The following is an 11,580-nucleotide window of genomic DNA, read 5'->3' on the forward strand; positions in this document are numbered from 1 at the left end:
TCTTTGCAGCGCCTTTGGAACTTCCACTGGTCTTTATACTAAATAGTTATCGGTTTACGACCGTAGTATACCGTTTGTTCGTAAAAAGGACATGCGAGTGAACACTGAAGGCGCGAACAATTTGGAGGCTCTTGGGTGTTTTATTTAAGAATTCCAGCCTGCAAGTGCAAGCACGAAATGCGTGCAAAATGGCAGGCATCTCAAGTGCTTACATCGGTATTTCCGAAATTTCGTTGACCGTAGACATATGTCACGGCAGTAGATATTCACTCGAAAAGTTACTTTGCAATACTGTTTCACTCTCACGAACTAACCAGATAAGCCGCCCACTCTGCAAGTAAATTATGTCCCCAGTCAAGTTTCCGTTTATTGAATATCCCAGATATCCCATAGGGTTGGAATGTATTCGTCCTACAGTGGATTAGCAGCCATGCCAGTCCTGTGAATCATTATTCTGTCATTGAAGAACGTGTGCTCGTGTGGAAAATCCCATAGATTTCGCGAGTATTTGGAAAGTTCAAAGGATACATTTGTCTGGTTCATCATAAGGGACATATACCACTCTTCCATCTCCTATTCTCTCCTCTCCGATAATGGGAAATGCCCTATTATCTCTTCTTCCTAACAAGAAAACTAAAAGGGAATCTATAATTTGGACACAGATGCTCAAAAACGCCCTACAAGGTACGGCAAACAGGGTCACACGGGAAAAGACAGTCCCTTTGCAGAACCATGTCACGTGACCTTTCAAGCAAAAAAAATGGTCGTGGAACGAAATCGAAATGACAAGATTGCTAATCGTGAGACCATTGTCTGAAACTAATTTTTATGGTAGATTGAGAGGATTTGTATTAAAAATGTTACTGGTTGGTAAGCTTTGTCATCCAGAATCCTTCAAATTTTTGCAAACTTTCAAACCGCCATAATCTCGCACTTAAACAATTCAGTGGTCTCAAAATTGTCTATCTTACTATTTTATCACGCTAGTTCAAATGAGTTCCACAATCATGTGTTATGATTAACAAGGTCATGTGGTGGAGTCCTGCACAGGCCTAATGATTCTTTTCCTTCTTTCAAAGTTCGTTGACCTCTATTTTGCTTAACCGTGGCTTTGCAATTGCTTTGTCTCACGAAAATCGCTTTTAAAGGGACTATGTCACGGAGATTTCGCAGATTTTTGGTCTAAACTGTTCTGAAATTAGTGGTAGGCAACTTAACTCAAAAAAATAATATCTTTGAACATCTAAAGGAAGATGTAACGTTAAATTGTGGATAAAAATCAAGCTACGGCTATAAAAATCGATTTTTTTGAAGATGCGTGCAAACAACTTGAAAACGTTTGCCTAACGTTTTCAAATTGCAATCCGTTTCCATCCGCAGCCAATAATGCTAGTTAACAGTTTCAGTGCTCTTATATAGCAATTTGTAACAAAAATAGACTATTATTTCTAAGTTTCAAGCAACACAAATATAAATTTTGGCTATTCAAAAAATCTGGTAAAATCCGTGACATAGTCCCTTAAAGAGTCGAACGTTGTATGTCAGCGTATAAGCGGCTAAAGAAGTGGATGTCGTGTTTTTAATTTCAATCTTCAATCTTAAAATCTTTGGTTTCCCTCGTTATAGAAAATCCCTGTAATCCAAAACACCGGTCACGTCACTGTAAGCCAAACACTTTTTATTTTATAGTCAAAATGTTGAGCTGATTAATGTCTCATCCCTACTGGATCTCGACGGCTGTCCCAAATACTAAGGAATTCAGAATAGTATCATGTTTAAAGGGACTATGTCACGGCTAATTTAATTTTATGTTATAAAATTTTGTCAAATATTCGCTATGAAACTAAATGTTTGCAAAGGAATTAATTCTATGATTCTAAATAAAAAACACATAGCTTCATTGCAGCCAAATGTGTCTCCCAGGCGTTATTACTTGAAGTTACATGCATACAAGATTAACTTTGAAAACTGTTCCGCCGGACCATATTTCAAAAACCCACATCGCAATCCGTTTCAATCTTCGTCGCTTTGGGCCATCCGTTCCTTCTTTTGTATTTGCTTTGTTATTGAAATGTTCCTTCACTATATTTAAAGGGTATTTTATATATTTAAACGAATTTGATGGACATTTCCTATGCCTATGTTTGGCTTTAAACCGTGACACGGTCCCTTTAATCTGAAACTGTACCCAGTGCATGTAAAAGTTTGCATTCTAAACCCTGCTGTGCGAGAGGCCACCTCGATCTAATGAACTCTTTCCTTTCTCGCAGGTACTGCAGACCCACTGCAACGTTTGTATTGAATGAAAGACATTTTAAAGGGGTGATGTGATCAATTTCGACAAACTCAAAGCTCAAAATCAAACCGTAAAAGTCCAAAAATAAGCTCCCAGCCATCTCCCACCGCTAATAAAAGCTCTTCCAAAATCGAACCTGCAACGACAACATAAAAAAAAATCAAAGTAAGTCAAACATGTGCAAACTAAACAAAAACTCGAATGTTGCTGCGCACCGTAAAAGCAAAAGAGGGAGGCGCGGTGATTTTTCGCTAAGGGCTGGACTATGGATCGAACCGTGAGCAATGGCGGGGTCATTATGTTGTGTACTTGGGCAAGGTACTCTACTCACACAGTGTATCTCTCCACCCTAGCGTAGAAATGGATATACTGTGATTTAAATGCTAAGTGATAACCCTAAGATGGACTAGCATCTCATCCAGGCAGAGCAGAAATACTCCAAGTCGCTTCATGCTAATGATACCAAAGACAAGCGGCGACCTGACCGGCCACAAGGCTTGAACGCAGAACTGAACTACCTTACCCTCCACTTTTTTTTCTTAGTCCGTTGAGCGTGAAGCGAAAAAAAATAAGCGCGAGTGGAAAAAATGGCCGCGAAATATTGACGCACGTCTATCCCCCAGATTTCGTGCGGTAATTTTTGTATCCAGTCCTTGAGAAGTCTTGACAGTGAAATAACAAATGAAGCCCGAGCCTTTTTTTTTTTATTACATAAACAATATTCGCAGGTATTTTATTTTTTCGTTTTTTTATGACGTTTGTTTGTTCCTTATTCGTTCATTTTATTATGTCCGTTCATTTGTATGGATGTTTCTTTTACGTTTACCCGTTTGTTTGTTTGTAGTTTGTTTGTTAAATGTCGAACGACCACGAGCTTCTTGTCAATGTTGTTTATAGTGGTCATGCACTCAGCTTCGAGATAGCTAGTTATTCTAAAAGTAATTCTCACTTCTACCCGCTGAAACGCACACTATACATACTCTTTTCTGAGCTCTTTTTGTGGCCAAAAAGCGGCCTTTTACCACAAGGCTTTGCACACAATATAATAGAACAATAGAGATTTGGTGAGTGGAGAAGAAAATGGCGTTTTGCGAAGCTTTCACGAGTTGCGAGGCCGAAACCGTACCATTTTGCGCTATTTTTGCTCTGTTTTCGACGCGATAGGACGCCACATAAATGGAAAAATCAGGTATGTAGCATTTTTTGTCCTCTGTGAAAAAAATATGTCGTAATGGTGTATGAAATTTGCTTTTACACGGTGTTATTTTCGTGTTGTCCCATGACTGCATCGCTTGTTCCAAGGCTTTCGAAGATGCAATTATGTAGTTCGCCAGATGGGTTTCTCGTTGACCGATCGCACATACCATGCTGAGGACCCGATTTGAAGCTGTATTTATTCTTATTCCCCATCAGGGCAATGGAAAAGCACATTTATTTTATCAAGAAACAATATACAACAAATTTGCAAGTTGTATTGGCCAAGTCTTGTGAATGAGGATGAGAGAGCAGTGGAAAAGATAACAAAAGGATTGAAAGTGTTCAACTGGAAGCCACATGCCAAAGATGGGGACTGCTATAATTTGCTAGTGTAAAACTAGTTTGAGTTTATTAAAACCTGCTCAACATAACTGCTATCAGTCAAGGGTAAGTACTGTCTTGATTTGTATCTGACCTGATCAGACCCAAGGGTAACAACAAAAGCATACTTGGCTAAAAACAACACAAATAAATTATTCATCTTGTTTGTCACATAAAAGCACTGCCGCAAATAAAACAGCTCTGCGTACAAATTAAGAAACTCCAGTGTTTTTTTTTGTGTTTTTTTTTTGTGTGCATCCAGTTTGCAGTTTTGTCTTCAGTTTATCATGGGTCTGGTCATTCTGGTCAGGCTGTAGCATTAACTGTGGTTCCCTGTTTTGTGGATCAAATGAGTCTGAATAAATGAGACGATTAAAGTGGTTTTCACACAAAGGTAGTTATAACCTATTGAACCACAATAATTTTGCCTGGATACAAATTACATCAGAAGCACTTCAATTTACTCTTTTTGAACGTAATGGTTGAACTGGCTATTTTTGAATTAACGTCTCTCATGGAATTTATTATTTGTGGGAGGTGCAGTGATTGAGCGGTCCGGGTTTTAGACCTGGCAAGGGCACTGCATTGTGTTCTTGGGCAAGGAACGTCTCTCCCCCACCCATGTGTATAAATGGGCACTAGTGAAATCAGGATACGCTCCAGCCTTGATGAGCCACTAGGCACGACACTTAACCTTTTATTATTATTTGAATCATGCATGCACTCATGGCTCATTGACCTATTTGACTCATATAAACTTTGATGTTATTTCTAATATTTTTCTAGTATTTACTTTATTGCTTATGGATGACTTGTTAAGATGAAGGTGACTGACTGAATTTTAAATTCATGTTAACATTTCTGGCACTTGAAAATAAGAATTTTAATTTGAGAGCATCTTTGATAATTATAATAATTTTACATGTATATATCCAAAGCTCCTGAGATTGCTGTTCTCCCCTATTTTAACTGCTTAGCTATCCACCATATTATCCTTAATTTAAAACCATGTTAGATTATGATCCTACATGTAGGATCCTTTGAATTCTGACAAGTACAGATTTTTCATTATGGATGAAAAACAAGATAAAAAGTGAAACTAGCCACCTGGTTATTAAGGTGGGGGTATGGGGAGAATCTGGGCTGGCCTGGTACATGTGCTGTTTTGACAAATCTTGTTTTCTTTGCATCATCACCCATGGTATATACCGGGTATTTCAACAAACCTTGTCCACCAAATTTAACTATCTCTTGCTGTCCAATAACGGGGGAATGTTCACATGGTAAAGTAACATACAATGCAGTGAATGCACATTTCAACAAATGGGGCTATCATCTTTTCAATTCAGACCTTGGCAACATATCGTAAAATTTAAGTGGCTGTGGAGATTGAGAGAAATGGTAGAATATTGTTTGGGAATCTTGATCTAGCTAAAATCCACAGTTCAACAGTATACAAATGCTGACAGAATCATTTTCACTTTCCAGTGATAGCTAATAATTATATGGAAAAAGATGGAATAATTACACCTGTATATGAGTTGAGCTGCTCTCATTGCACTAATACAATTTGCTAAATCTTATTTTTTGCAGGTTATGGCAAGAAAGCTGTAAAAAAGGAAGGAAAAGGAAGTTATGATATGATCAATAAACATAATAAAATAACTTTTGAATGAGTGATGTTGAATGCTATAATCAATTTACTGTAATGTTCGTTTCAACCCTGCTTGCACACAAAAAACAAACACAGCAAAATTTTAAGTATAACCGGAAAGTGAATGAAGTGTCTGAGGCAGCAGCAAAGAAAGATACCTAACATGGGTTTGTTAAAATCTGAACTCTGTGCCGGAATTGAAAGCTGTAGTGGCAGTCAACTTTTAGAAACGAATAATAATTAATTACATTTTTTTACCTCAAGGAATATTGTTATCAGGATAATCCTGAACAAAGTATTAGAACTTTTGAACATACATGTTCCTGGAACATTTTCGAAGACAAAATGTTTTTATTAATCACTGAAACATTGCATGTGACACAGAAACGATCCCATCTTAAAAATCTGTGCTAAATTGTATTTAGCCCCCAGGGGGTACTCCGGCTTGTAAATGACGGGGATGATCAAATGGAGGCAAGACTCAGGACCCAAAAAAAAAATTCCTATGTCTTCTGACATTTCCCAAAAAAATCCCTGGACCAAAAAAAAAAACCCCAAAAATCCCTTGTCAAATTACCCCTAAATTGCCAGGAGCAGCAATAACATAACACAAAGAACCCTTGTTTTGTTTATTCATCATACAATAAGTACGCTAAGGCCGTGCCAAGGCACTTTAGTTCGTTTTAAATACCCAAAAAAATCTCCTATCTAGATCAAATCACCCAAAAAAATCCCGGAATCGAAACTTTCGAACCCCTTTTTTTCGGGCGCAACGTGGATCTCTCTTCGAAACGTGTGCTACAATACTTCAACTGTCATAATAGCCTGATAAAAATTATATTTAGCTGCATTAGACATATTAAGGCCGAAGCATCTTTCTTTCGTTTATGATGCTTTGACTGTCAGCTTTGAGAACGACATCTTGTGCAAAAAATCCTTTAGGATGAAAAGTACGGCGCAGTACCGAATTTCAGAGGAAACGAACATTGATTCGAGAAAGCGTGCGGTAAATTGAAGCGTAAACCCATAAGAAGCATACATCCAAGGAAAACAACCACTGGTTTTAGTTATGCGGAGCTCGAGGTTCAAGAAAACGTGGGTTAATCGGGATTCTACTTATACCATTCGAGCTTGTTATATTCGTTCATGGAAGACTCGGGGACCGACGCCATATTTGCTCAGCGTCCTACTGGAGCTTAGTCCTTTCGCGGTCTGAACAATGTTTTGGTCGGCGAATGAGCCAATCACAACACAGGAAGTCGTATATCCAGTTCTGGTTATCCTCCGAACTGTCAGTTCATTTGTATGGATGTTTCTTTTTCGTTCAACCGTTTGCTTGTTTGTAGTTTCTTTGTTTAATGTCGAACGACCACGAGCTTCTTGTGAATGTTGTTTATTGTGGTCATGCACTTAGCTTCGAGATAGCTAGTTATTCTAAAAGTAATTCTAACTTCTACCCTGAAAGTAATTCTGCTCTGAAAGTAATTTTAACTTCTACTTCGCCAGGTTGACGAAATATTATATGGCGTCTTAAAAGGCTCATCTTCGCTTCAAACCATCAACCACCTTATACTCATAGGCAAGTTTTTTCTGTTCATCTGCGCTAGAAATGACAAAAAACATCAATTTGCGGATTTTGTCGTCTACGTGCGAGAAAAAATAGACCTCGAAAAGTATATCGCCTCACGTGAAAATAAACTTGGTCATTTTAATTTTAAGTGGAAAGATTTTTTGCATAGTTAAAAAACTTATCTCATCATCGATAGCGTGACAGCATAGTGTGACAGCCTGTAGTTTGTAGTATGTAAGTAAGTATAAACGTAGCGTGAATAGCGTTTTGTATTGCAAGTTATTAGTATTAATGTAATTAGCATAATTCAGTGTTGTATTGTGAGTAAGAATTGTAGTTTAGAAGTAGTTATAATTAGTTATCCTTTTAAGTAACAATTATTTTTTTTTCCTTTTGAAAGTGTTGTTTTGAAAAGTATGTATTTTTTGTAAATGTAGTAGTACATATCATCATCATCACTTTGTTTACCCTCGGATTTAAGAGTAGCTTATACAGCTAATATCTCCGAGCATTTCACAGTAAGCACAGTACAAGGGGTAAAGACCAGACCACAACACCGGGAACTCCATGCCCTACTCTTTACGATGAGTGTGTGGGTTCTTTTACGTCCCCTGCTGACCATAACACTGAAGATGCAGGAGACGGGACCTACGGTTTATCGTCCTTATCCGAGAATATGTAATTAGCATTGTGTGTAATAATAAAGTTTGCATTCAATAAAAAAAAGGTTGAAGATGAATACCTGGAACATGAGCGACTCGACATCGTCCCAAGATTTTCCCTTTTAGAAAAGGCCCCAGAATCGTACCTCTACAAGCTTCTTACATAGTCTGATCCTCAAACGATCCAGGTCCCTCGCGGCCAGTGCGTGGCCGCGTGCGACCTGTTTATTTCGTTATCCACCCTTCAAACAACTGATGTGGAAGACGCACGGATTTTTAGAGTAAGTAGCAAAGGGTATATGTGTGGCGCGTGCTAAGGCCACAAATTAGACGGGGACGCGTGAAAATAACTAGAAGAGAAACCCGATTCGTGAATTTATGACTAAATCTGTTGTTTAAAGTATACGTGACACATAAAATTTGTTAAAACTGTGCGTGAAACGGGATCACGACCCCCTCCCCCCCTTTTGCTACCCTCTAACAGATAGTAAGCCTTTCCTATAAAGAAAAGAACTATTTTTACGATACTTCCGGTGATACGGGATATTCATTCAGCGATTGAGTGCAGCACAGCAAAAACAACAAACTACCAACAGTCACTTTTTTGCCTTAGTTCTTCGGGCGAGAAGCGAAAGAAAAAGCGTTCGACGAGCAAAAGCGAAAGAATACATTATCACTGCGATAAACTAGGAGAGAGTGAGAGTGAGGTCATTACAGGGGAATCTCAGACCAAGGTCTGAGATTCCCCTGTAATGACCGAACGGACGAGGTTAATAAGTTATTGCGGGCCCAAGAGAGGCCCGCAACCCTAATCTTGACAGTGACCAGCGGATTGCGGTTTACGCGTGCGCGCCACGTTAATAAAAAGCGAACAGAAAACGGAAGTTGAAAATTTTGTTCTTCCACTAAGAACGATCGGAATGCGAAAAATGTGTCAATCACGACAGTTTGTCGTAACACCGGAAGAGAAAATCTGTTCTCCAAGAACGATTGTCACATAAGATCTAGGCTTGTGTCACATGGAAGATTGCAAACATTACAATTTGCAGACTTGTTTTACGGGTGTTGCTTTTGCGAAAATTTGCTCTGATTGTATCACGCATAAACCACGGCAAAGCGAATGATTCCAACAACGGTTATTCTCGAGAAATTCGTTATAACACTGACAACATAGCGAGTTTATCGACCGAGGAAAATCACATCTCAATTCACACCGCGTGCTCGACTACAGTTCACTAAACTGTCAATCCGACAAAAAACAACTCTGACTGGTTCGCGGCCGGTTAGCGGCAATTAAGCGTGATTTATCATTAATCGCGCCACGTTAATAAAAGGCGAGCACAAATAGCGAGTTTACCGACTGAGAAAAATCACATCTCAATTCACACCGCGTGCTCGATTACACTTCCCAAAACGATAAAAACATGCATTCCTTGCGTGACGCGTTACTCGGGATAATTGTCTTTTGTCCATTTAATCATTTATTTATCGACACTGCCATCTAAAATTACGCACTCTCGTACCAGTACCTTTTCTAAGTGCGTCAAGGCCCGCACTTTCTAACCTGTGGTTACCACTAGTTTATTATATGGCCTTTTAGCGCTATTCTAAACTGAAATATCTAAAAAACACCGAGGTGAAACTCGCTCTCGCTCTCTGTGGCTCTCTTCGTCGCTCATACTTAAGAAGTATCGGTATGCTAATATTTTTCTTTCAGTTGTTGAAAAGATAGTTACATTTTGTCGGTATTTATTGTCGTTCTCGCAATTGCGCTAGTAGCTTTTACTCACAACTCAAAAAAACATGTAAAAACCGCCGAGCCGAGAAAATTTTTTATAATGCCCGGTCACTACAAGAAAATAATGGCCGCTCAGCAGCCAATCAGAGCGCGCGTACTATTGTAGCCATATAATAAATAGCTGTAAAAGAAGTTGTACGAAGCTTTAATATTTACAATACCAATTAGTGAAGAAATTTGAATATTCATATGGACATCCTGTGGACTCACAAACAGAGGATGGTAAACCTGTCGTAAAACAACATCGAGCCAGACATCAAGAATAAAAACCCGAGGGTAAGGGTGAGGTGAGGTAAACTTTATTTACCGTATTTACTCGAATAAGCGCCGCGGCGCTTATTAAATTTTTCGCGCCTCAAGTGCGGCGCTTATTCGAGGGCGGCGCTTATTTAAAACTTGGACGCCACAAACAATGCCACCTAGACAAAACTTCTACAGTAACTAAAAGAAGGCTATTTTGATTGTCAGTATTTGACTCTTACGGAAGAGAGTAGTTGCGCTTGCTGTCCCGACAAAGTTCACGGCCTTCACAACGTTAACAGAACTACGTATTGTAAGAATTTTGGATAGAAAAAAATAATGGTCGAGCGTTAAAACATAATAACTTGAACTGTAAAACATTGCTTTTGATGGAAAGGAATTTTCGAGGCTGTTTCAGAGTTGCTTTGTAGTGATATTTTTAGTTTTTCTGAATTCTTCGAACAAGCGCCGCATCGGGACGCGGCGCTTATTTGCGGCGCTTATTAACTTTTTTGTTATTCGAGGGTGGCGCTTTTTCGGGGGAGGCGCTTATTCGAGTAAATACGGTATGCAGGGTGGCCCATTCAGCACAGTGGCTGGTATTCATAGGGGCCCTGCTAAATACAATTTCTAAAAATATAAAATATCTAAATAGTTTAAAATAACTATTGCATGTGACAATAATTTGTCACATGCTACTAACCTTACCGCGTGAAAACGAAAAACAAAAAACAGGATATCTACAAAGCAGAGGCATATTGGTAGAGTATAAGTAGCCGTTCACAGAATAAATAACTGTTAATGTTTATTCACGAATAACAAAAGATTAATTGTTATGCGCAGCCAAAACATTTCAAAAATATAATTGATTAATTAAGCTAAAAAGGAATAATATTTGCTGTCTTTTTTACAACATTAATATTATTTTAAGAAATACGACCGGTTTACAGAAAACCGTAGTCCCTAATATCAATTTCAGAGAAAACTTAAGGGTTTTTTTTTAGTACAACTTTAGTTATACTGGACAAAAACTCGCGCGGTTCAACGAAACCTATTATATCCAAGAGATAAATAAATTTGGGTCTCCTGTCACAGATTGGCATAATAAAACACCAAGCTTTTGTTTCCTGAGCTGAGTCGCGATAACGGTAAACCAGACTAAATATGTGTACGTGAGTACCAAATACATCGGATATCAAAAATTCTTTACTGCAAATTTTCCTTCCCGATAAAGGTTAACAATATACACTGGCGTGCTAGAGAATAGCTTTGGGAGTTGTAAGAAAAGCTTCGCGGGAACAGTTACAGGAACACATTCTTGCCGTTATAAACTAGTTACTATGGCATAGTAGACACTAAGTCGTGGAAATACGCGAATCTGGTTAGATCCCGGTTTTATTCTTAATATTTGGCTTAACAATGCATACAGTTGTAGTCACGTACGCAAAACACAAAAATTATTTGATCTTTGCATTAAAAAATCCCTTGTTGTGGTTATTTCTAAATGGCCAAATAAAATTGCCGGTTCCACGCAAGATAGCTTTGCCGCATAATTATGAAACGTCTTCGTCATCCACGTTCGATGACATTCGTGTTGTGAACGGCTTAACAAAGCTTTTATTTTTTTAAATCAAACAGCCTCGATGTTCATAATGTTCGCTTTGTATCAAAATAATTATTTACAAGGCTAAATATTAATTTAAAAATTATAAAAGAAAACACCATACCTTTTTGATATAGATTTATAAGTTATCATCAGGATAATTTTTAGCGTTGGTAACT

The 11,580-nt window shown here is 38.3% G+C and overlaps 1 long non-coding RNA gene across 1 annotated transcript; it reads left to right on the forward strand.

The window, feature by feature from the left end:
* Positions 1 to 3,309: 3,309 nt before the first annotated feature.
* LOC144648768 (uncharacterized) lies at positions 3,310 to 5,674 on the forward strand. Its single transcript, XR_013569765.1, has 3 exons — positions 3,310 to 3,485; positions 3,710 to 3,940; positions 5,468 to 5,674. It is a non-coding gene; the product is annotated as an uncharacterized LOC144648768 (long non-coding RNA).
* Positions 5,675 to 11,580: the final 5,906 nt, after the last annotated feature.

This window comes from Oculina patagonica, chromosome 4 (genome assembly GCF_052425735.1).
Source record: "Oculina patagonica isolate OP01 chromosome 4, crgOcupat, whole genome shotgun sequence".
NCBI classification, from domain to species: domain Eukaryota; kingdom Metazoa; phylum Cnidaria; class Anthozoa; order Scleractinia; family Oculinidae; genus Oculina; species Oculina patagonica.